The sequence below is a fragment of the Sminthopsis crassicaudata genome, chromosome 6 (assembly GCF_048593235.1).
Source record: "Sminthopsis crassicaudata isolate SCR6 chromosome 6, ASM4859323v1, whole genome shotgun sequence".
Classification (NCBI taxonomy): domain Eukaryota; kingdom Metazoa; phylum Chordata; class Mammalia; order Dasyuromorphia; family Dasyuridae; genus Sminthopsis; species Sminthopsis crassicaudata.
Window position 1 is genome coordinate 129,875,965 of NC_133622.1, and position 24,983 is coordinate 129,900,947.

A 24,983-nucleotide genomic window follows, 5' to 3' on the forward strand; every position below is an offset into this window, starting at 1 on the left:
TGAGTCTAGTTTTCCCTTTGTTTCCTTTTCATTTGGGAACATTATAGTTGATGATAATTCTCTCCTATTGACTTCAATGGACCTTTTGGGGCAAAATCCATCATCTTCCTTATATCTAAAGCTGATCAAAGTATTCTTAACGGGGATCGATACAGTGGAATGAGTGAATGTGCAGGCAAGAGTTCCAGTTATTTCCTTTGGGAAAATCCATTCCTTTGGATACTTGTTCCTCTCTACTTCCCATTCTATTGAGTCTAGTTTTCCCTTTGTTTCTTTTGCATTTAGGAACATTATAGTTGATGATAATTCTCTCCTATAGGCTTCAATGGAACATTTTGGGCAAAATCCATCATCTTCTTTATATTTAAATCTGATCAAAGGATTCTTAACAGGAATCCTATACAGTGGAATGAGTGAATATGCAGGCAATAGTTCCAGTTATTTCCTTTGGGAAAATCCATTCCTTTGGATACTTGTTCCTCTCTACTTCCCATTCTATTGAGTCTAGTTTTCCCTTAGTTTCTTTTGCATTTAGGAACATTATAGTTGATGATAATTCTCTCCTATTGGCTTCAATGGAACATTTTGGGCAAAATCCATCATCTTCTTTATATCTAAATCTGATCAAAGGATTCTTATCAGGAATCCTATACAGTGGAATGAGTGAATGTGCAAGCAATATTTCCAGTTATTTCCTTTGGGAACATCCATTTCTTTGGATCCTTGTTCCTCTCTATTTCCAATTCTATTGAATCTTGTGTTCCTCTTGTTTCCTCTTCAATTGGGAACTTTATTGTTGATGTTAATTCTCTCCTATTTGCTTCAACAGGACTTTCCGTACAAGATGCATTACATTCTGTATATCTAAAGCTGATCAAGGATTCTTAACAGGGATCGATACAGTGGAATGAGCGAATGTGCAGGTAACAGTTCAAGTTATTTCCTTTCGGAAAATCCATTCCTTTGGATACTTCTTCCTCTCTATTTCCCATTCTATTGAGTCTAGTTTTCCCTTTGTTTCCTTTTCATTTGGGAACATTATAGTTGATGATAATTCTCTCCTATTGACTTCAATGGACCTTTTTGGGCAAAATCCATCATCTTCCTTATATCTAAAGCTGATCAAAGTATTCTTAACGGGGATCGATACAGTGGAATGAGTGAATGTGCCGGCAATAGTTCCAGTTATTTCCTTTGGGAAAATCCATTCCTTTGGATACTTGTTCCTCTCTACTTCCCATTCTATTGAGTCTAGTTTTCCCTTTGTTTCTTTTGCATTTAGGAACATTATAGTTGATGATAATTCTCTCCTATTGGCTTCAATGGAACATTTTGGGCAAAATCCATCATCTTCTTTATATCTAAATCTGATCAAAGGATTCTTATCAGGAATCCTATACAGTGGAATGAGTGAATGTGCAAGCAATATTTCCAGTTATTTCCTTTGGGAACATACATTTCTTTGGATCCTTGTTCCTCTCTATTTCCAATTCTATTGAATCTTGTTTCCTCTTGTTTCCTCTTCAATTGGGAACTTTATTGTTGATGTTAATTCTCTCCTATTTGCTTCAACAGGACTTTCCGTACAAGATGCATTACATTCTGTATATCTAAAGCTGATCAAGGATTCTTAACAGGGATCGATACAGTGGAATGAGCGAATGTGCAGGTAACAGTTCAAGTTATTTCCTTTCGGAAAATCCATTCCTTTGGATACTTGTTCCTCTCTACTTCCCATTCTATTGAGTCTAGTTTTCCCTTAGTGTCTTTTGCATTTAGGAACATTATAGTTGATGATAATTCTCTCCTATTGGCTTCAATGGAACATTTTGGGCAAAATCCATCATCTTCTTTATATCTAAATCTGATCAAAGTATTCTTATCAGGAATCCTATACAGTGGAATGAGTGAATGTGCAAGCAATATTTCCAGTTATTTCCTTTGGGAACATCCATTTCTTTGGATCCTTTTTCCTCTCTATTTCCAATTCTATTGAATCTTGTGTTCCTCATGTTTCCAATTCAATTGGGAACTTTATTGTTGATGTTAATTCTCTCCTATTTGCTTCAACAGGACTTTCCGTACAAGATGCATTACATTCTGTATATCTAAAGCTGATCAAGGATTCTTAACAGGGATCGATACAGTGGAATGAGCGAATGTGCAGGTAACAGTTCAAGTTATTTCCTTTGGGAAAATCCATTACTTTGGATCCTTGTTCCTCTCTATTTCCCATTCTATTGAGTCTAGTTTTCCCTTTGTTTCCTTTTCATTTGGGAACATTATAGTGGATGATAATTCTCTCCTATTGGCTTCAATGGAACATTTTGGGCAAAATCCATCATCTTCTTTATATCTAAATCTGATCAAAGGATTCTTAACAGGAATCCTATACAGTGGAATGAGTGAATGTGCAGGCAATATTTCCAGTTATTTCCTTTTGGAAAATCCATTCCCTTGGATACTAGTTCCTCTCTATTTCCCATTCTATTGAGTCAAGTTTTCCCTTTGTTTCTTTTGCATTTAGGAACATTATAGTTGATTATAATTCTCTCCTATAGGCTTCAATGGAACATTTTGGGCAAAATCCATCATCTTCTTTATATCTAAATCTGATCAAAGGATTCTTAAAGGAATCGATAGAGTGGAATGAGTGACTCTGCGGGCAATAGTTCCAGTTATTTCCTTTGGGAAAATCCATTCCTTTGGATACTAGTTCCTCTCTATTTCCCATTCTATTGAGGCTACTTTTCCCTTTGTTTCCTTTCCATTTAGGAACATTATACTTAAAGATAATTCTCTCCTATTGGCTTCAATGGAATTTTGGGCAAAATCCATCATCTTCCTTATATCTAAAGCTGATCAAAGGATTCTTAACAGGGATCGATACAGTGGAATGAGTGAATGTGCGGGCAATAGTTCCAGTTATTTCCTTTGGGAACATCCATTCCTTTGGATCCTTGTTCCTCTCTATTTCCAATTCTATTGAATCTTGTGTTCCTCTTCTTTCCTCTTCAATTGGGAACTTTATTGTTGATGTTAATTCTCTCCTATTTGCTTCAACCGGACTTTCCGTACAAGATGCATTATTTTCTGTATATCTAAAGCTGATCAAAGGATTCTTAACAGGGATTGATACAGTGGATTGAACGAATGTGCAGGTAACAGTTCCAGTTATTTCCTTTCGGAAAATCCATTCCTTTGAATACTTGTTCCTCTCTATTTCCCATTCTATTGAGTCTAGTTTTCCTTTGGTTCCTTTTCATTTGGGAACATTATAGTTGATGATAATTCTCTCCTATTGACTTCAATGGAACCTTTTGGGCAAAATCCATCATCTTCCTTATATCTAAAGCTGATCAAAGTATTCTTAACGGGGATCGATACAGTGGAATGAGTGAATGTGTAGGCAATATTTCCAGTTATTTCCTTTGGGAAAATCCATTCCTTTGGATACTAGTTCCTCTCTATTTCCCATTCTATTGAGTCTAGTTTTCCCTTTGTTTCTTTTGCATTTAGGAACATTATAGTTGATGATAATTCTCTCCTATTGGCTTCAATGGAACATTTTGGGCAAAATCCATCATCTTCTTTATATCTAAATCTGATCAAAGGATTCTTATCAGGAATCCTATACAGTGGAATGAGTGAATGTGCAAGCAATATTTCCAGTTATTTCCTTTGGGAACATACATTTCTTTGGATCCTTGTTCCTCTCTATTTCCAATTCTATTGAATCTTGTGTTCCTCTTGTTTCCTCTTCAATTGGGAACTTTATTGTTGATGTTAATTCTCTCCTATTTGCTTCAACAGGACTTTCCGTACAAGATGCATTACATTCTGTATATCTAAAGCTGATCAAGGATTCTTAACAGGGATCGATACAGTGGAATGAGCGAATGTGCAGGTAACAGTTCAAGGTATTTCCTTTCGGAAAATCCATTCCTTTGGATACTTCTTCCTCTCTATTTCCCATTCTATTGCGTCTAGTTTTCCCTTTGTTTCCTTTTCATTTGGGAACATTATAGTTGATGATAATTCTCTCCTATTGACTTCAATGTGACTTTTTGGGCAAAATCCATCATCTTGCTTATATCTAAAGCTGATCAAAGTATTCTTAACGGGGATCGATACAGTGGAATGAGTGAATGTGAAGGCAATAGTTCCAGTTATTTCCTTTGGGAAAATCCATTCCTTTGGATACTTGTTCCTCTCTACTTCCCATTCTATTGAGTCTAGTTTTCCCTTAGTTTCTTTTGCATTTAGGAACATTATAGTTGATGATAATTCTCTCCTATTTGCTTCAATGGAACATTTTGGGCAAAATCCATCATCTTCTTTATATCTAAATCTGATCAAAGGATTCTTATCAGGAATCCTATACAGTGGAATGAGTGAATGTGCAAGCAATATTTCCAGTTATTTCCTTTGGGAACATCCATTTCTTTGGATCCTTGTTCCTCTCTATTTCCAATTCTATTGAATCTTGTGTTCCTCTTGTTTCCTCTTCAATTGGGAACTTTATTGTTGATGTTAATTCTCTCCTATTTGCTTCAACAGGACTTTCCGTACAAGATGCATTACATTCTGTATATCTAAAGCTGATCAAGGATTCTTAACAGGGATCGATACAGTGGAATGAGCGAATGTGCAGGTAACAGTTCAAGTTATTTCCTTTCGGAAAATCCATTCCTTTGGATACTTCTTCCTCTCTATTTCCCATTCTATTGAGTCTAGTTTTCCCTTTGTTTCCTTTTCATTTGGGAACATTATAGTTGATGATAATTCTCTCCTATTGACTTCAATGGACCTTTTTGGGCAAAATCCATCATCTTCCTTATATCTAAAGCTGATCAAAGTATTCTTAACGGGGATCGATACAGTGGAATGAGTGAATGTGCCGGCAATAGTTCCAGTTATTTCCTTTGGGAAAATCCATTCCTTTGGATACTTGTTCCTCTCTACTTCCCATTCTATTGAGTCTAGTTTTCCCTTTGTTTCTTTTGCATTTAGGAACATTATAGTTGATGATAATTCTCTCCTATTGGCTTCAATGGAACATTTTGGGCAAAATCCATAATCTTCTTTATATCTAAATCTGATCAAAGGATTCTTAACAGGAATCCTATACAGTGGAATGAGTGAATGTGCAGGCAATATTTCCAGTTATTTCCTTTGGGAAAATCCATTCCCTTGGATACTAGTTCCTCTCTATTTCCCATTCTATTGAGGCTACTTTTCCCTTTGTTTCCTTTCCATTTAGAAACATTATACTTAAAGATAATTCTCTCCTATTTGCTTCAATGGACCTTTTTGGGCAAAATCCATCATCTTCCTTATATCTAAAGCTGATCAAAGGATTCTTAACAGGGATCGATACAGTGGAATGAGTGAATGTGCGGGCAATAGTTCCAGGTATTTCCTTTGGGAACATCCATTCCTTTGGATCCTTGTTCCTCTCTATTTCCAATTCTATTGAATCTTGTGTTCCTCTTCTTTCCTCTTCAATTGGGAACTTTATTGTTGATGTTAATTCTCTCCTATTTTCTTCAACCGGACTTTCCGTACAAGATGCATTATTTTCTGTATATCTAAAGCTGATCAAAGGATTCTTAACAGGGATTGATACAGTGGATTGAGCGAATGTGCAGGTAACAGTTCCAGTTATTTCCTTTCGGAAAATCCATTCCTTTGAATACTTGTTCCTCTCTATTTCCCATTCTATTGAGTCTAGTTTTCCTTTGGTTCCTTTTCATTTGGGAACATTATAGTTGATGATAATTCTCTCCTATTGACTTCAATGGAACCTTTTGGGCAAAATCCATCATCTTCCTTATATCTAAATCTGATCAAAGGATTCTTAACAGGGATCGATACAGTGGAATGAGTGAATGTGCAGGCAATATTTCCAGTTATTTCCTTTGGGAAAATCCATTCCTTTGGATACTAGTTCCTCTCTATTTCCCATTCTATTGAGTCTAGTTTTCCCTTTGTTTCCTTTTCATTTGGGAACATTATAGTTGATGATAATTCTCTCCTATTGACTTAAATGGACCTTTTGGGGCAAAATCCATCATCTTCCTTATATCTAAAGCTGATCAAAGTATTCTTAACGGGGATCGATACAGTGGAATGAGTGAATGTGCAGGCAAGAGTTCCAGTTATTTCCTTTGGGAAAATCCATTCCTTTGGATACTTGTTCCTCTCTACTTCCCATTCTATTGAGTCTAGTTTTCCCTTTGTTTCTTTTGCATTTAGGAACATTATAGTTGATGATAATTCTCTCCTATAGGCTTCAATGGAACATTTTGGGCAAAATCCATCATCTTCTTTATATCTAAATCTGATCAAAGGATTCTTAACAGGAATCCTATACAGTGGAATGAGTGAATATGCAGGCAATAGTTCCAGTTATTTCCTTTGGGAAAATCCATTCCTTTGGATACTTGTTCCTCTCTACTTCCCATTCTATTGAGTCTAGTTTTCCCTTAGTTTCTTTTGCATTTAGGAACATTATAGTTGATGATAATTCTCTCCTATTTGCTTCAATGGAACATTTTGGGCAAAATCCATCATCTTCTTTATATCTAAATCTGATCAAAGGATTCTTATCAGGAATCCTATACAGTGGAATGAGTGAATGTGCAAGCAATATTTCCAGTTATTTCCTTTGGGAACATACATTTCTTTGGATCCTTGTTCCTCTCTATTTCCAATTCTATTGAATCTTGTGTTCCTCTTGTTTCCTCTTCAATTGGGAACTTTATTGTTGATGTTAATTCTCTCCTATTTGCTTCAACAGGACTTTCCGTACAAGATGCATTACATTCTGTATATCTAAAGCTGATCAAGGATTCTTAACAGGGATCGATACAGTGGAATGAGCGAATGTGCAGGTAACAGTTCAAGTTATTTCCTTTCGGAAAATCCATTCCTTTGGATACTTCTTCCTCTCTATTTCCCATTCTATTGAGTCTAGTTTTCCCTTTGTTTCCTTTTCATTTGGGAACATTATAGTTGATGATAATTCTCTCCTATTGACTTCAATGGACCTTTTTGGGCAAAATCCATCATCTTCCTTATATCTAAAGCTGATCAAAGTATTCTTAACGGGGATCGATACAGTGGAATGAGTGAATGTGCCGGCAATAGTTCTAGTTATTTCCTTTGGGAAAATCCATTCCTTTGGATACTAGTTCCTCTCTATTTCCCATTCTATTGAGTCTAGTTTTCCCTTTGTTTCTTTTGCATTTAGGAACATTATAGTTGATGATAATTCTCTCCTATTGGCTTCAATGGAACATTTTGGGCAAAATCAATCATCTTCTTTATATCTGAATCTGATCAAAGGATTCTTAACAGGAATCCTATACAGTGGAATGAGTGAATGTGCAGGCAATAGTTCCAGTTATTTCCTTTGGGAAAATCCATTACTTTGGATACTTGTTCCTCTCTATTTCCCATTCTATTGAGTCTAGTTTTCCCTTTGTTTCCTTTTCATTTGGGAACATTATAGTTGATGATAATTCTCTCCTATTGGCTTCAATTGAACTTTTGGGGCAAAATCCATCATCTTCCTTATATCTAAATCTGATCAAAGGATTCTTAACAGGGATCGATACAGTGGAATGAGTGAATGTCCAGGCAATAGTTCCAGTTATTTCCTTTGGGAAAATCCATTCCTTTGGATACTAGTTCCTCTCTATTTCCCATTCTATTGAGTCTAGTTTTCCCTTTGTTTCTTTTGCATTTAGGAACATTATAGTTGATGATAATTCTCTCCTATTGGCTTCAATGGAACATTTTGGGCAAAATCCATCATCTTCTTTATATCTAAATCTGATCAAAGGATTCTTATCAGGAATCCTATACAGTGGAATGAGTGAATGTGCAAGCAATATTTCCAGTTATTTCCTTTGGGAACATCCATTTCTTTGGATCCTTGTTCCTCTCTATTTCCAATTCTATTGAATCTTGTGTTCCTCTTGTTTCCTCTTCAATTGGGAACTTTATTGTTGATGTTAATTCTCTCCTATTTGCTTCAACAGGACTTTCCGTACAAGATGCATTACATTCTGTATATCTAAACTGATCAAAAGATTCTTAACAGGGATCGATACAGTGGAATGAGCGAATGTGCAGGTAACAGTTCAAGTTATTTCCTTTCGGAAAATCCATTCCTTTGGATACTTCTTCCTCTCTATTTCCCATTCTATTGAGTCTAGTTTTCCCTTTGTTTCCTTTTCATTTGGGAACATTATAGTTGATGATAATTCTCTCCTATTGACTTCAATGGACCTTTTGGGGCAAAATCCATCATCTTCCTTATATCTAAAGCTGATCAAAGTATTCTTAACGGGGATCGATACAGTGGAATGAGTGAATGTGCAGGCAAGAGTTCCAGTTATTTCCTTTGGGAAAATCCATTCCTTTGGATACTTGTTCCTCTCTACTTCCCATTCTATTGAGTCTAGTTTTCCCTTTGTTTCTTTTGCATTTAGGAACATTATAGTTGATGATAATTCTCTCCTATAGGCTTCAATGGAACATTTTGGGCAAAATCCATCATCTTCTTTATATCTAAATCTGATCAAAGGATTCTTAACAGGAATCCTATACAGTGGAATGAGTGAATATGCAGGCAATAGTTCCAGTTATTTCCTTTGGCAAAATCCATTCCTTTGGATACTTGTTCCTCTCTTCTTCCCATTCTATTGAGTCTAGTTTTCCCTTAGTTTCTTTTGCATTTAGGAACATTATAGTTGATGATAATTCTCTCCTATTGGCTTCAATGGAACATTTTGGGCAAAATCCATCATCTTCTTTATATCTAAATCTGATCAAAGGATTCTTATCAGGAATCCTATACAGTGGAATGAGTGAATGTGCAAGCAATATTTCCAGTTATTTCCTTTGGGAACATACATTTCTTTGGATCCTTGTTCCTCTCTATTTCCAATTCTATTGAATCTTGTGTTCCTCTTGTTTCCTCTTCAATTGGGAACTTTATTGTTGATGTTAATTCTCTCCTATTTGCTTCAACAGGACTTTCCGTACAAGATGCATTACATTCTGTATATCTAAAGCTGATCAAGGATTCTTAACAGGGATCGATACAGTGGAATGAGCGAATGTGCAGGTAACAGTTCAAGTTATTTCCTTTCGGAAAATCCATTCCTTTGGATACTTGTTCCTCTCTACTTCCCATTCTATTGAGTCTAGTTTTCCCTTAGTGTCTTTTGCATTTAGGAACATTATAGTTGATGATAATTCTCTCCTATTGCCTTCAATGGAACATTTTGGGCAAAATCCATCATCTTCTTTATATCTAAATCTGATCAAAGTATTCTTATCAGGAATCCTATACAGTGGAATGAGTGAATGTGCAAGCAATATTTCCAGTTATTTCCTTTGGGAACATCCATTTCTTTGGATCCTTTTTCCTCTCTATTTCCAATTCTATTGAATCTTGTGTTCCTCATGTTTCCAATTCAATTGGGAACTTTATTGTTGATGTTAATTCTCTCCTATTTGCTTCAACAGGACTTTCCGTACAAGATGCATTACATTCTGTATATCTAAAGCTGATCAAGGATTCTTAACAGGGATCGATACAGTGGAATGAGCGAATGTGCAGGTAACAGTTCAAGTTATTTCCTTTGGGAAAATCCATTACTTTGGATCCTTGTTCCTCTCTATTTCCCATTCTATTGAGTCTAGTTTTCCCTTTGTTTCCTTTTCATTTGGGAACATTATAGTGGATGATAATTCTCTCCTATTGGCTTCAATGGAACATTTTGGGCAAAATCCATCATCTTCTTTATATCTAAATCTGATCAAAGGATTCTTAACAGGAATCCTATACAGTGGAATGAGTGAATGTGCAGGCAATATTTCCAGTTATTTCCTTTTGGAAAATCCATTCCCTTGGATACTAGTTCCTCTCTATTTCCCATTCTATTGAGTCAAGTTTTCCCTTTGTTTCTTTTGCATTTAGGAACATTATAGTTGATTATAATTCTCTCCTATAGGCTTCAATGGAACATTTTGGGCAAAATCCATCATCTTCTTTATATCTAAATCTGATCAAAGGATTCTTAAAGGAATCGATAGAGTGGAATGAGTGACTCTGCGGGCAATAGTTCCAGTTATTTCCTTTGGGAAAATCCATTCCTTTGGATACTAGTTCCTCTCTATTTCCCATTCTATTGAGGCTACTTTTCCCTTTGTTTCCTTTCCATTTAGGAACATTATACTTAAAGATAATTCTCTCCTATTGGCTTCAATGGACATTTTGGGCAAAATCCATCATCTTCCTTATATCTAAAGCTGATCAAAGGATTCTTAACAGGGATCGATACAGTGGAATGAGTGAATGTGCGGGCAATAGTTCCAGTTATTTCCTTTGGGAACATCCATTCCTTTGGATCCTTGTTCCTCTCTATTTCCAATTCTATTGAATCTTGTGTTCCTCTTCTTTCCTCTTCAATTGGGAACTTTATTGTTGATGTTAATTCTCTCCTATTTGCTTCAACCGGACTTTCCGTACAAGATGCATTATTTTCTGTATATCTAAAGCTGATCAAAGGATTCTTAACAGGGATTGATACAGTGGATTGAACGAATGTGCAGGTAACAGTTCCAGTTATTTCCTTTCGGAAAATCCATTCCTTTGAATACTTGTTCCTCTCTATTTCCCATTCTATTGAGTCTAGTTTTCCTTTGGTTCCTTTTCATTTGGGAACATTATAGTTGATGATAATTCTCTCCTATTGACTTCAATGGAACCTTTTGGGCAAAATCCATCATCTTCCTTATATCTAAAGCTGATCAAAGTATTCTTAACGGGGATCGATACAGTGGAATGAGTGAATGTGTAGGCAATATTTCCAGTTATTTCCTTTGGGAAAATCCATTCCTTTGGATACTAGTTCCTCTCTATTTCCCATTCTATTGAGTCTAGTTTTCCCTTTGTTTCTTTTGCATTTAGGAACATTATAGTTGATGATAATTCTCTCCTATTGGCTTCAATGGAACATTTTGGGCAAAATCCATCATCTTCTTTATATCTAAATCTGATCAAAGGATTCTTATCAGGAATCCTATACAGTGGAATGAGTGAATGTGCAAGCAATATTTCCAGTTATTTCCTTTGGGAACATACATTTCTTTGGATCCTTGTTCCTCTATATTTCCAATTCTATTGAATCTTGTGTTCCTCTTGTTTCCTCTTCAATTGGGAACTTTATTGTTGATGTTAATTCTCTCCTATTTGCTTCAACAGGACTTTCCGTACAAGATGCATTACATTCTGTATATCTAAAGCTGATCAAGGATTCTTAACAGGGATCGATACAGTGGAATGAGCGAATGTGCAGGTAACAGTTCAAGGTATTTCCTTTCGGAAAATCCATTCCTTTGGATACTTCTTCCTCTCTATTTCCCATTCTATTGCGTCTAGTTTTCCCTTTGTTTCCTTTTCATTTGGGAACATTATAGTTGATGATAATTCTCTCCTATTGACTTCAATGTGACTTTTTGGGCAAAATCCATCATCTTGCTTATATCTAAAGCTGATCAAAGTATTCTTAACGGGGATCGATACAGTGGAATGAGTGAATGTGAAGGCAATAGTTCCAGTTATTTCCTTTGGGAAAATCCATTCCTTTGGATACTTGTTCCTCTCTACTTCCCATTCTATTGAGTCTAGTTTTCCCTTAGTTTCTTTTGCATTTAGGAACATTATAGTTGATGATAATTCTCTCCTATTTGCTTCAATGGAACATTTTGGGCAAAATCCATCATCTTCTTTATATCTAAATCTGATCAAAGGATTCTTATCAGGAATCCTATACAGTGGAATGAGTGAATGTGCAAGCAATATTTCCAGTTATTTCCTTTGGGAACATCCATTTCTTTGGATCCTTGTTCCTCTCTATTTCCAATTCTATTGAATCTTGTGTTCCTCTTGTTTCCTCTTCAATTGGGAACTTTATTGTTGATGTTAATTCTCTCCTATTTGCTTCAACAGGACTTTCCGTACAAGATGCATTACATTCTGTATATCTAAAGCTGATCAAGGATTCTTAACAGGGATCGATACAGTGGAATGAGCGAATGTGCAGGTAACAGTTCAAGTTATTTCCTTTCGGAAAATCCATTCCTTTGGATACTTCTTCCTCTCTATTTCCCATTCTATTGAGTCTAGTTTTCCCTTTGTTTCCTTTTCATTTGGGAACATTATAGTTGATGATAATTCTCTCCTATTGACTTCAATGGACCTTTTTGGGCAAAATCCATCATCTTCCTTATATCTAAAGCTGATCAAAGTATTCTTAACGGGGATCGATACAGTGGAATGAGTGAATGTGCCGGCAATAGTTCCAGTTATTTCCTTTGGGAAAATCCATTCCTTTGGATACTTGTTCCTCTCTACTTCCCATTCTATTGAGTCTAGTTTTCCCTTTGTTTCTTTTGCATTTAGGAACATTATAGTTGATGATAATTCTCTCCTATTGGCTTCAATGGAACATTTTGGGCAAAATCCATAATCTTCTTTATATCTAAATCTGATCAAAGGATTCTTAACAGGAATCCTATACAGTGGAATGAGTGAATGTGCAGGCAATATTTCCAGTTATTTCCTTTGGGAAAATCCATTCCCTTGGATACTAGTTCCTCTCTATTTCCCATTCTATTGAGGCTACTTTTCCCTTTGTTTCCTTTCCATTTAGAAACATTATACTTAAAGATAATTCTCTCCTATTTGCTTCAATGGACCTTTTTGGGCAAAATCCATCATCTTCCTTATATCTAAAGCTGATCAAAGGATTCTTAACAGGGATCGATACAGTGGAATGAGTGAATGTGCGGGCAATAGTTCCAGGTATTTCCTTTGGGAACATCCATTCCTTTGGATCCTTGTTCCTCTCTATTTCCAATTCTATTGAATCTTGTGTTCCTCTTCTTTCCTCTTCAATTGGGAACTTTATTGTTGATGTTAATTCTCTCCTATTTTCTTCAACCGGACTTTCCGTACAAGATGCATTATTTTCTGTATATCTAAAGCTGATCAAAGGATTCTTAACAGGGATTGATACAGTGGATTGAGCGAATGTGCAGGTAACAGTTCCAGTTATTTCCTTTCGGAAAATCCATTCCTTTGAATACTTGTTCCTCTCTATTTCCCATTCTATTGAGTCTAGTTTTCCTTTGGTTCCTTTTCATTTGGGAACATTATAGTTGATGATAATTCTCTCCTATTGACTTCAATGGAACCTTTTGGGCAAAATCCATCATCTTCCTTATATCTAAATCTGATCAAAGGATTCTTAACAGGGATCGATACAGTGGAATGAGTGAATGTGCAGGCAATATTTCCAGTTATTTCCTTTGGGAAAATCCATTCCTTTGGATACTAGTTCCTCTCTATTTCCCATTCTATTGAGTCTAGTTTTCCCTTTGTTTCCTTTTCATTTGGGAACATTATAGTTGATGATAATTCTCTCCTATTGACTTAAATGGACCTTTTGGGGCAAAATCCATCATCTTCCTTATATCTAAAGCTGATCAAAGTATTCTTAACGGGGATCGATACAGTGGAATGAGTGAATGTGCAGGCAAGAGTTCCAGTTATTTCCTTTGGGAAAATCCATTCCTTTGGATACTTGTTCCTCTCTACTTCCCATTCTATTGAGTCTAGTTTTCCCTTTGTTTCTTTTGCATTTAGGAACATTATAGTTGATGATAATTCTCTCCTATAGGCTTCAATGGAACATTTTGGGCAAAATCCATCATCTTCTTTATATCTAAATCTGATCAAAGGATTCTTAACAGGAATCCTATACAGTGGAATGAGTGAATATGCAGGCAATAGTTCCAGTTATTTCCTTTGGGAAAATCCATTCCTTTGGATACTTGTTCCTCTCTACTTCCCATTCTATTGAGTCTAGTTTTCCCTTAGTTTCTTTTGCATTTAGGAACATTATAGTTGATGATAATTCTCTCCTATTTGCTTCAATGGAACATTTTGGGCAAAATCCATCATCTTCTTTATATCTAAATCTGATCAAAGGATTCTTATCAGGAATCCTATACAGTGGAATGAGTGAATGTGCAAGCAATATTTCCAGTTATTTCCTTTGGGAACATACATTTCTTTGGATCCTTGTTCCTCTCTATTTCCAATTCTATTGAATCTTGTGTTCCTCTTGTTTCCTCTTCAATTGGGAACTTTATTGTTGATGTTAATTCTCTCCTATTTGCTTCAACAGGACTTTCCGTACAAGATGCATTACATTCTGTATATCTAAAGCTGATCAAGGATTCTTAACAGGGATCGATACAGTGGAATGAGCGAATGTGCAGGTAACAGTTCAAGTTATTTCCTTTCGGAAAATCCATTCCTTTGGATACTTCTTCCTCTCTATTTCCCATTCTATTGAGTCTAGTTTTCCCTTTGTTTCCTTTTCATTTGGGAACATTATAGTTGATGATAATTCTCTCCTATTGACTTCAATGGACCTTTTTGGGCAAAATCCATCATCTTCCTTATATCTAAAGCTGATCAAAGTATTCTTAACGGGGATCGATACAGTGGAATGAGTGAATGTGCCGGCAATAGTTCTAGTTATTTCCTTTGGGAAAATCCATTCCTTTGGATACTAGTTCCTCTCTATTTCCCATTCTATTGAGTCTAGTTTTCCCTTTGTTTCTTTTGCATTTAGGAACATTATAGTTGATGATAATTCTCTCCTATTGGCTTCAATGGAACATTTTGGGCAAAATCAATCATCTTCTTTATATCTGAATCTGATCAAAGGATTCTTAACAGGAATCCTATACAGTGGAATGAGTGAATGTGCAGGCAATAGTTCCAGTTATTTCCTTTGGGAAAATCCATTACTTTGGATACTTGTTCCTCTCTATTTCCCATTCTATTGAGTCTAGTTTTCCCTTTGTTTCCTTTTCATTTGGGAACATTATAGTTGATGATAATTCTCTCCTATTGGCTTCAATTGAACTTTTGGGGCAAAATCCATCATCTTCCTTATATCTAAATCTGATCAAAGGATTCTTAACAGGGATCGATACAGTGGAATGAGTGAATGTCCAGGCAATAGTTCCAGTTATTTCCTTTGGGAAAATCCATTCCTTTGGATACTAGTTCCTCTCTATTTCCCATTCTATTGAGTCTAGTTTTCCCTTTGTTTCTTTTGCATTTAGGAACATTATAGTTGATGATAATTCTCTCCTATTGGCTTCAATGGAACATTTTGGGCAAAATCCATCATCTTCTTTATATCTAAATCTGATCAAAGGATTCTTAAAGGAATCGATACAGTGGAATGAGTGACTCTGCGGGCAATAGTTCCAGTAATTTCCTTTGGGAAAATCCATTCCTTTAAATACTAGTTCCTCTCTATTTCCCATTCTATTGAGGCTACTTTTCCCTTTGTTTCCTTTCCATTTAGGAACATTATACTTAAAGATAATTCTCTCCTATTGGCTTCAATGGACCTTTTTGGGCAAAATCCATCATCTTCCTTATATCTAAAGCTGATCAAAGGATTCTTAACAGGGATCGATACAGTGGAATGAGTGAATGTGCGGGCATTAGTTCCAGTTATTTCCTTTGGGAACATCCATTCCTTTGGATCCTTGTTCCTCTCTATTTCCAATTCTATTGAATCTTGTGTTCCTCTTCTTTCCTCTTCAATTGGGAACTTTATTGTTGATGTTAATTCTCTCCTATTTGCTTCAACCGGACTTTCCGTACAAGATGCATTATTTTCTGTATATCTAAAGCTGATCAAAGGATTCTTAACGGGGATCGATACAGTGGAATGAGTGAATGTGTAGGCAATAGTTCCAGTTATTTCCTTTGGGAAAATCCATTCCTTTGGATACTTGTTCCTCTCTACTTGCCATTCTATTGAGTCTAGTTTTCCCTTTGTTTCCTTTGCATTTAGGAACATTATACTTGAAGATAATTCTCACCTATTGGCTTCAATGGAACATTTTGGGCAAAATCAATCATCTTCTTTATATCTGAATCTGATCAAAGGATTCTTAACAGGAATCCTATACAGTGGAATGAGTGAATGTGCAGGCAATAGTTCCAGTTATTTCCTTTGGGAAAATCCATTACTTTGGATCCTTGTTCCTCTCTATTTCCCATTCTATTGAGTCTAGTTTTCCCTTTGTTTCCTTTTCATTTGGTAACTTTATAGTTGATGATAATTCTCTCCTATTGGCTTCAATGGAACATTTTGGGCAAAATCCATCATCTTCTTTATATCTAAATCTGATCAAAGGATTCTTAACAGGAATCCTATACAGTGGAATGAGTGAATGTGCAGGCAATATTTCCAGTTATTTCCTTTTGGAAAATCCATTCGCTTGGATACTAGTTCCTCTATATTTCCCATTCTATTGAGTCTAGTTTTCCCTTTGTTTCCTTTTCATTTGGGAACATTATAGTTGATGATAATTCTCTCCTATTGACTTCAATGTGACTTTTTGGGCAAAATCCATCATCTTGCTTATATCTAAAGCTGATCAAAGGATTCTTAACAGGAATCATTTACATTTGAATGAGCGAATGTGCAGGCAATTGTTCCAGTTATTCCCTTGGGGAAAATCCATTCCTTTGGATACTTGTTCCTCTCTATTTCCAATTCTATTGAGTCTATTGTTCCTCTTCTTGCCTCTTCAATTGGGAACTTTATAGTTGATGTTAATTCTCCCCTATTTGCTTCAATGGATATTTGTGGGCAAAATCCATCATCTTCTTTATAGCTAGAGCTGATCAAAGGATTCTTAACAGGAATCCTATACAGTTGAATGAGTGAATGTGCTTGCAATAGTTCCAGTTATTTCCTTTGGGAAAATCCATTCCTTTGGATACTAGTTCCTCTCTATTTCCCATTCTATTGAGGCTACTTTTCCCTTTGTTTCCTTTCCATTTAGGAACATTATAGTTGATGATAATTCTCTCCTATTGGCTTCAATGGAACATTTTGGGCAAAATCCATCATCTTCTTTATATCTAAATCTGATCAAAGGATTCTTATCAGGAATCCTATACAGTGGAATGAGTGAATGTGCAAGCAATATTTCCAGTTATTTCCTTTGGGAACATACATTTCTTTGGATCCTTGTTCCTCTCTATTTCCAATTCTATTGAATCTTGTGTTCCTCTTGTTTCCTCTTCAATTGGGAACTTTATTGTTGATGTTAATTCTCTCCTATTTGCTTCAACAGGACTTTCCGTACAAGATGCATTACATTCTGTATATCTAAACTGATCAAAGGATTCTTAACAGGGATCGATACAGTGGAATGAGCGAATGTGCAGGTAACAGTTCAAGGTATTTCCTTTCGGAAAATCCATTCCTTTGGATACTTCTTCCTCTCTATTTCCCATTCTATTGCGTCTAGTTTTCCCTTTGTTTCCTTTTCATTTGGGAACATTATAGTTGATGATAATTCTCTCCTATTGACTTCAATGGACCTTTTTGGGCAAAATCCATCATCTTCCTTATATCTAAAGCTGATCAAAGTATTCTTAACGGGGATCGATACAGTGGAATGAGTGAATGTGCCGGCAATAGTTCCAGTTATTTCCTTTGGGAAAATCCATTCCTTTGGATACTTGTTCCTCTCTACTTCCCATTCTATTGAGTCTAGTTTTCCCTTTGTTTCTTTTGCATTTAGGAACATTATAGTTGATGATAATTCTCTCCTATTGGCTTCAATGGAACATTTTGGGCAAAATCCATCATCTTCTTTATATCTAAATCTGATCAAAGGATTCTTAACAGGAATCCTATACAGTTGAATGAGTGAATGTGCAGGCAATATTTCCAGTTATTTCCTTTTGGAAAATCCATTCCCTTGGATACTAGTTCCTCTCTATTTCCCATTCTATTGAGTCTAGTTTTCCCTTTGTTTCCTTTCCATTTAGGAACATTATACCTGAAGATAATTCTCTCCTATTGGCTTCAATGGAACATTTTGGGCAAAATCCATCATCTTCTTTATATCTAAATCTGATCAAAGGATTCTTAAAGGAATCGATACAGTGGAATGAGTGACTCTGCGGGCAATAGTTCCAGTTATTTCCTTTGGGAAAATCCATTCCTTTGGATACTAGTTCCTCTCTATTTCCCATTCTATTGAGGCTACTTTTCCCTTTGTTTCCTTTCCATTTAGGAAAATGGAACTTCAATTTTTTTTTTTTGGGCAAAATCCATCATCTTCTTAATATCTAAAATTGAGCAAAGGATTCTTGACAGGAATCCTTTACAGTGGAATGCGTGAATGTTCAGTCAATAATTCCAGTTATTTCCTTTGGGAAAATACATTCCTTTGAATATTTGTTCCTGTCTATTTCCAATTCTATTGAGTCTATTGTTCCTCTTCTTGCTTCTTCAATTGGGAACTTTATAGTTGATGTTAATTCTCTCCTATTTGCTTCAATGAAACTTTTTGGGCAAAATCCATCATCTTCTTTATATTTAAAGCTGATCAAAGGATTCTTAACAGGAATCATATACATTTGAATGAGTGAATATGCATGCAATATTTCCAGTTATTTCCTTTGGGAAAATCCATTCCTTTGAATACTTGTTCCTGTCTATTTCCAATCTATTGAGTCTAGTGTTCCTCTTGTTTCCTCTTTTATTGGGAACTTTATAGTTGATATTAATTCTCTGCGATTTGCTTCAATTTAACTTTTTGTGCAAATGCATCATCTTTTTTATATCAAAAGCTGATCAAAGGATTCTTAACAGGAATCATTTACATTTGAATGAGCGAATGTGCAGGCAATTGTTCCAGTTATTCCCTTGGGGAAAATCCATTCCTTTGGATACTTGTTCCTCTCTATTTCCAATTCTATTGAGTCTATTGTTCCTCTTCTTGCCTCTTCAATTGGGAACTTTATAGTTGATGTTAATTCTCTCCTATTTGCTTCAATGGATATTTGTGGGCAAAATCCATCATCTTCTTTATAGCTAAAGCTGATCAAAGGATTCTTAACAGGAATCCTATACAGTTGAATGAGTGAATGTGCTTGCAATAGTTCCAGTTATTTCCTTTTTGAAAATCCATTCCTTTGAATACTTGTTCCTGTCTATTTCCAATTCTATTGAGTCTATTGTTCCTCTTCTTTCCTCTAAAATTGGGAACTTTATACTTGATGTTAATTCTCTCCTATTTGCTTCAATGGAACTTTTTGGACAAAATCCATCATCTTCTTTATATCTAAAGCTGATCAAAAGATTCTTAACAGGAATCATATACAGTTGAAAGAGCGAATGGGCAGGACATAGTTCCAGTTATTCCCTTTGGGAAAATACATTCCTTTGGATACTTTTTCCTCTCTATTTTCAATTCTATTGAGTCTATTGTTCCTCTTGTTTCCTCTTCAATTGGGAACTTTATAGTTGATGTTAATTCTCTCCTATTTGCTTCAATTTAACTTTTTGGGCAAAATCCATCATCTTCTTAATATCTAAAATTGAGGAAAGGATTCTTGACAGGAATCCTTTACAATGGAATGCGTGAATGTTCAGTCAATAATTCCAGTTATTTCCTTTGGGAAAATTCATTCCTTTGAATACTTGTTCCTGTCTATTTCCAATTCTATTGAGTCTATTGTTCCTCTTCTTGCCTCTTCAATTGGGAACTTTATAGTTGAAGTTATTTCTCTCCTATTTGCTTCAATATAACTTTTTGGGCAAAATCCATCATCTTCTTTATATCTAAAGCTGATCAAAGGATTCTTAACAGGAATCATATACATTTGAATGAGTGAATATGCATGCAATAATTCCAGTTATTTCCTTTGGGAAAATCCATTCCTTTGAATACTTGTTCCTGTCTATTTCCAATCTATTGAGTCTAGTGTTCCTCTTGTTTCCTCTTTTATTGGGAACTTTATAGTTGATGTTAATTCTCTGCAATTTGCTTCAATTTAACTTTTTGTGCAAATCCATCATCTTTTTTATATCAAAAGCTGATCAAAGGATTCTTAACAGGAATCATTTACATTTGAATGAGCGAATGTGCAGGCAATTGTTCCAGTTATTCCCTTGGGGAAAATCCATTCCTTTGGATACTTGTTCCTCTCTATTTCCAATTCTATTGAGTCTATTGTTCCTCTTGTTTCCTCTTCAATTGGGAACTTTATAGTTGATGTTAATTCTCTCCTATTTGCTTCAATGAAACTTTTTGGGCAAAATCCATCATCTTCTTTATATCTAAAGCTGATCAAAGGATTCTTAACAGGAATCCTATACAGTTGAATGAGTGAATGTGCAGGCAATATTTCCAGTTATTTCCTTTTGGAAAATCCATTCCCTTGGATACTAGTTCCTCTCTATTTCCCATTCTATTGAGTCTAGTTTTCCCTTTGTTTCCTTTCCATTTAGGAACATTATACCTGAAGATAATTCTCTCCTATTGGCTTCAATGGAACATTTTGGGCAAAATCCATCATCTTCTTTATATCTAAATCTGATCAAAGGATTCTTAAAGGAATGGATACAGTGGAATGAGTGACTCTGCGGGCAATAGTTCCAGTTATTTCCTTTGGGAAAATCCATTCCTTTGGATACTAGTTCCTCTCTATTTCCCATTCTATTGAGGCTACTTTTCCCTTTGTTTCCTTTCCATTTAGGAGCATTATACTTAAAGATAATTCTCTCCTATTGGCTTCAATGGACCTTTTTGGGCAAAATCCATCATCTTCCTTATATCTAAAGCTGATCAAAGGATTCTTAACAGGGATCGATACAGTGGAATGAGTGAATGTGCGGGCAATAGTTCCAGTTATTTCCTTTGGGAAAATCCATTCCTTTGGATCCTTGTTCCTCTCTATTTCCAATTCTATTGAATCTTGTGTTCCTCTTCTTTCCTCTTCAATTGGGAACTTTATTGTTGATGTTAATTCTCTCCTATTTGCTTCAACCGGACTTTCCGTACAAGATGCATTATTTTCTGTATATCTAAAGCTGATCAAAGGATTCTTAACAGGGATTGATACAGTGGATTGAGCGAATGTGCAGGTAACAGTTCCAGTTATTTCCTTTCGGAAAATCCATTCCTTTGAATACTTGTTCCTCTCTATTTCCCATTCTATTGAGTCTAGTTTTCCTTTGGTTCCTTTTCATTTGGGAACATTATAGTTGATGATAATTCTCTCCTATTGACTTCAATGGAACCTTTTGGGCAAAATCCATCATCTTCCTTATATCTAAAGCTGATCAAAGTATTCTTAACGGGGATCGATACAGTGGAATGAGTGAATGTGTAGGCAATAGTTCCAGTTATTTCCTTTGGGAAAATCCATTCCTTTGGATACTTGTTCCTCTCTACTTCCCATTCTATTGAGTCTAGTTTTCCCTTTGTTTCCTTTGCATTTAGGAACATTATACTTGAAGATAATTCTCACCTATTGGCTTCAATGGAACATTTTGGGCAAAATCAATCATCTTCTTTATATCTGAATCTGATCAAAGGATTCTTAACAGGAATCCTATACAGTGGAATGAGTGAATGTGCAGGCAATAGTTCCAGTTATTTCCTTTGGGAAAATCCATTACTTTGGATCCTTGTTCCTCTCTATTTCCCATTCTATTGAGTCTAGTTTTCCCTTTGTTTCCTTTTCATTTGGGAACATTATAGTTGATGATAATTCTCTCCTATTGGCTTCAATGGAACATTTTGGGCAAAATCCATCATCTTCTTTATATCTAAATCTGATCAAAGGATTCTTAACAGGAATCCTATACAGTGGAATGAGTGAATGTGCAGGCAATATTTCCAGTTATTTCCTTTTGGAAAATCCATTCGCTTGGATACTAGTTCCTCTCTATTTCCCATTCTATTGAGTCTAGTTTTCCCTTTGTTTCTTTTGCATTTAGGAACATTATAGTTGATGATAATTCTCTCCTATAGGCTTCAATGGAACATTTTGGGCAAAATCCATCATCTTCTTTATATCTAAATCTGATCAAAGGATTCTTACAGGAATCGATACAGTGGAATGAGTGACTCTGCGGGCAATAGTTCCAGTTATTTCCTTTGGGAAAATCCATTCCTTTGGATACTTGTTCCTCTCTACTTCCCATTCTATTGAGTCTAGTTTTCCCTTAGTTTCTTTTGCATTTAGGAACATTATAGTTGATGATAATTCTCTCCTATTGGCTTCAATGGAACATTTTGGGCAAAATCCATCATCTTCTTTATATCTAAATCTGATCAAAGGATTCTTATCAGGAATCCTATACAGTGGAATGAGTGAATGTGCAAGCAATATTTCCAGTTATTTCCTTTGGGAACATCCATTTCTTTGGATCCTTGTTCCTCTCTATTTCCAATTCTATTGTATCTTGTGTTCCTCTTGTTTCCTCTTCAATTGGGAACTTTATTGTTGATGTTAATTCTCTCCTATTTGCTTCAACAGGACTTTCCGTACAAGATGCATTACATTCTGTATATCTAAAGCTGATCAAGGATTCTTAACAGGGATCGATACAGTGGAATGAGCGAATGTGCAGGTAACAGTTCAAGTTATTTCCTTTCGGAAAATCCATTCTTTGGATACTTCTTCCTCTCTATTTCCCATTCTATTGAGTCTAGTTTTCCCTTTGTTTCCTTTTCATTTGGGAACATTATAGTTGATGATAATTCTCTCCTATTGACTTCAATGGACCTTTTTGGGCAAAATCCATCATCTTCCTTATATCTAAAGCTGATCAAAGTATTCTTAACGGGGATCGATACAGTGGAATGAGTGAATGTGCAGGCAATAGTTCCAGTTATTTCCTTTGGGAAAATCCATTCCTTTGGACACTTGTTCCTCTCTACTTCCCATTCTATTGAGTCTAGTTTTCCCTTTGTTTCTTTTGCATTTAGGAACATTATAGTTGATGATAATTCTCTCCTATTGGCTTCAATGGAAAATTTTGGGCAAAATCCATCATCTTCTTTATATCTAAATCTGATCAAAGGATTCTTAACAGGAATCCTATACAGTGGAATGAGTGAATGTGCAGGCAATATTTCCAGTTATTTCCTTTTGGAAAATCCATTCCCTTGGATACTAGTTCCTCTCTATTTCCCATTCTATTAAGTCTAGTTTTCCCTTTGTTTCTTTTGCATTTAGGAACATTATAGTTGATGATAATTCTCTCCTATAGGCTTCAATGGAACATTTTGGGCAAAATCCATCATCTTCTTTATATCTAAATCTGATCAAAGGATTCTTAAAGGAATCGATACAGTGGAATGAGTGACTCTGCGGGCAATAGTTCCAGTAATTTCCTTTGGGAAAATCCATTCCTTTAAATACTAGTTCCTCTCTATTTCCCATTCTATTGAGGCTACTTTTCCCTTTGTTTCCTTTCCATTTAGGAACATTATACTTAAAGATAATTCTCTCCTATTGGCTTCAATGGACCTTTTTGGGCAAAATCCATCATCTTCCTTATATCTAAAGCTGATCAAAGGATTCTTAACAGGGATCGATACAGTGGAATGAGTGAATGTGCGGGCATTAGTTCCAGTTATTTCCTTTGGGAACATCCATTCCTTTGGATCCTTGTTCCTCTCTATTTCCAATTCTATTGAATCTTGTGTTCCTCTTCTTTCCTCTTCAATTGGGAACTTTATTGTTGATGTTAATTCTCTCCTATTTGCTTCAACCGGACTTTCCGTACAAGATGCATTATTTTCTGTATATCTAAAGCTGATCAAAGGATTCTTAACGGGGATCGATACAGTGGAATGAGTGAATGTGTAGGCAATAGTTCCAGTTATTTCCTTTGGGAAAATCCATTCCTTTGGATACTTGTTCCTCTCTACTTCCCATTCTATTGAGTCTAGTTTTCCCTTTGTTTCCTTTGCATTTAGGAACATTATACTTGAAGATAATTCTCACCTATTGGCTTCAATGGAACATTTTGGGCAAAATCAATCATCTTCTTTATATCTGAATCTGATCAAAGGATTCTTAACAGGAATCCTATACAGTGGAATGAGTGAATGTGCAGGCAATAGTTCCAGTTATTTCCTTTGGGAAAATCCATTACTTTGGATCCTTGTTCCTCTCTATTTCCCATTCTATTGAGTCTAGTTTTCCCTTTGTTTCCTTTTCATTTGGTAACTTTATAGTTGATGATAATTCTCTCCTATTGGCTTCAATGGAACATTTTGGGCAAAATCCATCATCTTCTTTATATCTAAATCTGATCAAAGGATTCTTAACAGGAATCCTATACAGTGGAATGAGTGAATGTGCAGGCAATATTTCCAGTTATTTCCTTTTGGAAAATCCATTCGCTTGGATACTAGTTCCTCTATATTTCCCATTCTATTGAGTCTAGTTTTCCCTTTGTTTCCTTTTCATTTGGGAACATTATAGTTGATGATAATTCTCTCCTATTGACTTCAATGTGACTTTTTGGGCAAAATCCATCATCTTGCTTATATCTAAAGCTGATCAAAGGATTCTTAACAGGAATCATTTACATTTGAATGAGCGAATGTGCAGGCAATTGTTCCAGTTATTCCCTTGGGGAAAATCCATTCCTTTGGATACTTGTTCCTCTCTATTTCCAATTCTATTGAGTCTATTGTTCCTCTTCTTGCCTCTTCAATTGGGAACTTTATAGTTGATGTTAATTCTCCCCTATTTGCTTCAATGGATATTTGTGGGCAAAATCCATCATCTTCTTTATAGCTAAAGCTGATCAAAGGATTCTTAACAGGAATCCTATACAGTTGAATGAGTGAATGTGCTTGCAATAGTTCCAGTTATTTCCTTTGGGAAAATCCATTCCTTTGGATACTAGTTCCTCTCTATTTCCCATTCTATTGAGGCTACTTTTCCCTTTGTTTCCTTTCCATTTAGGAACATTATAGTTGATGATAATTCTCTCCTATTGGCTTCAATGGAACATTTTGGGCAAAAT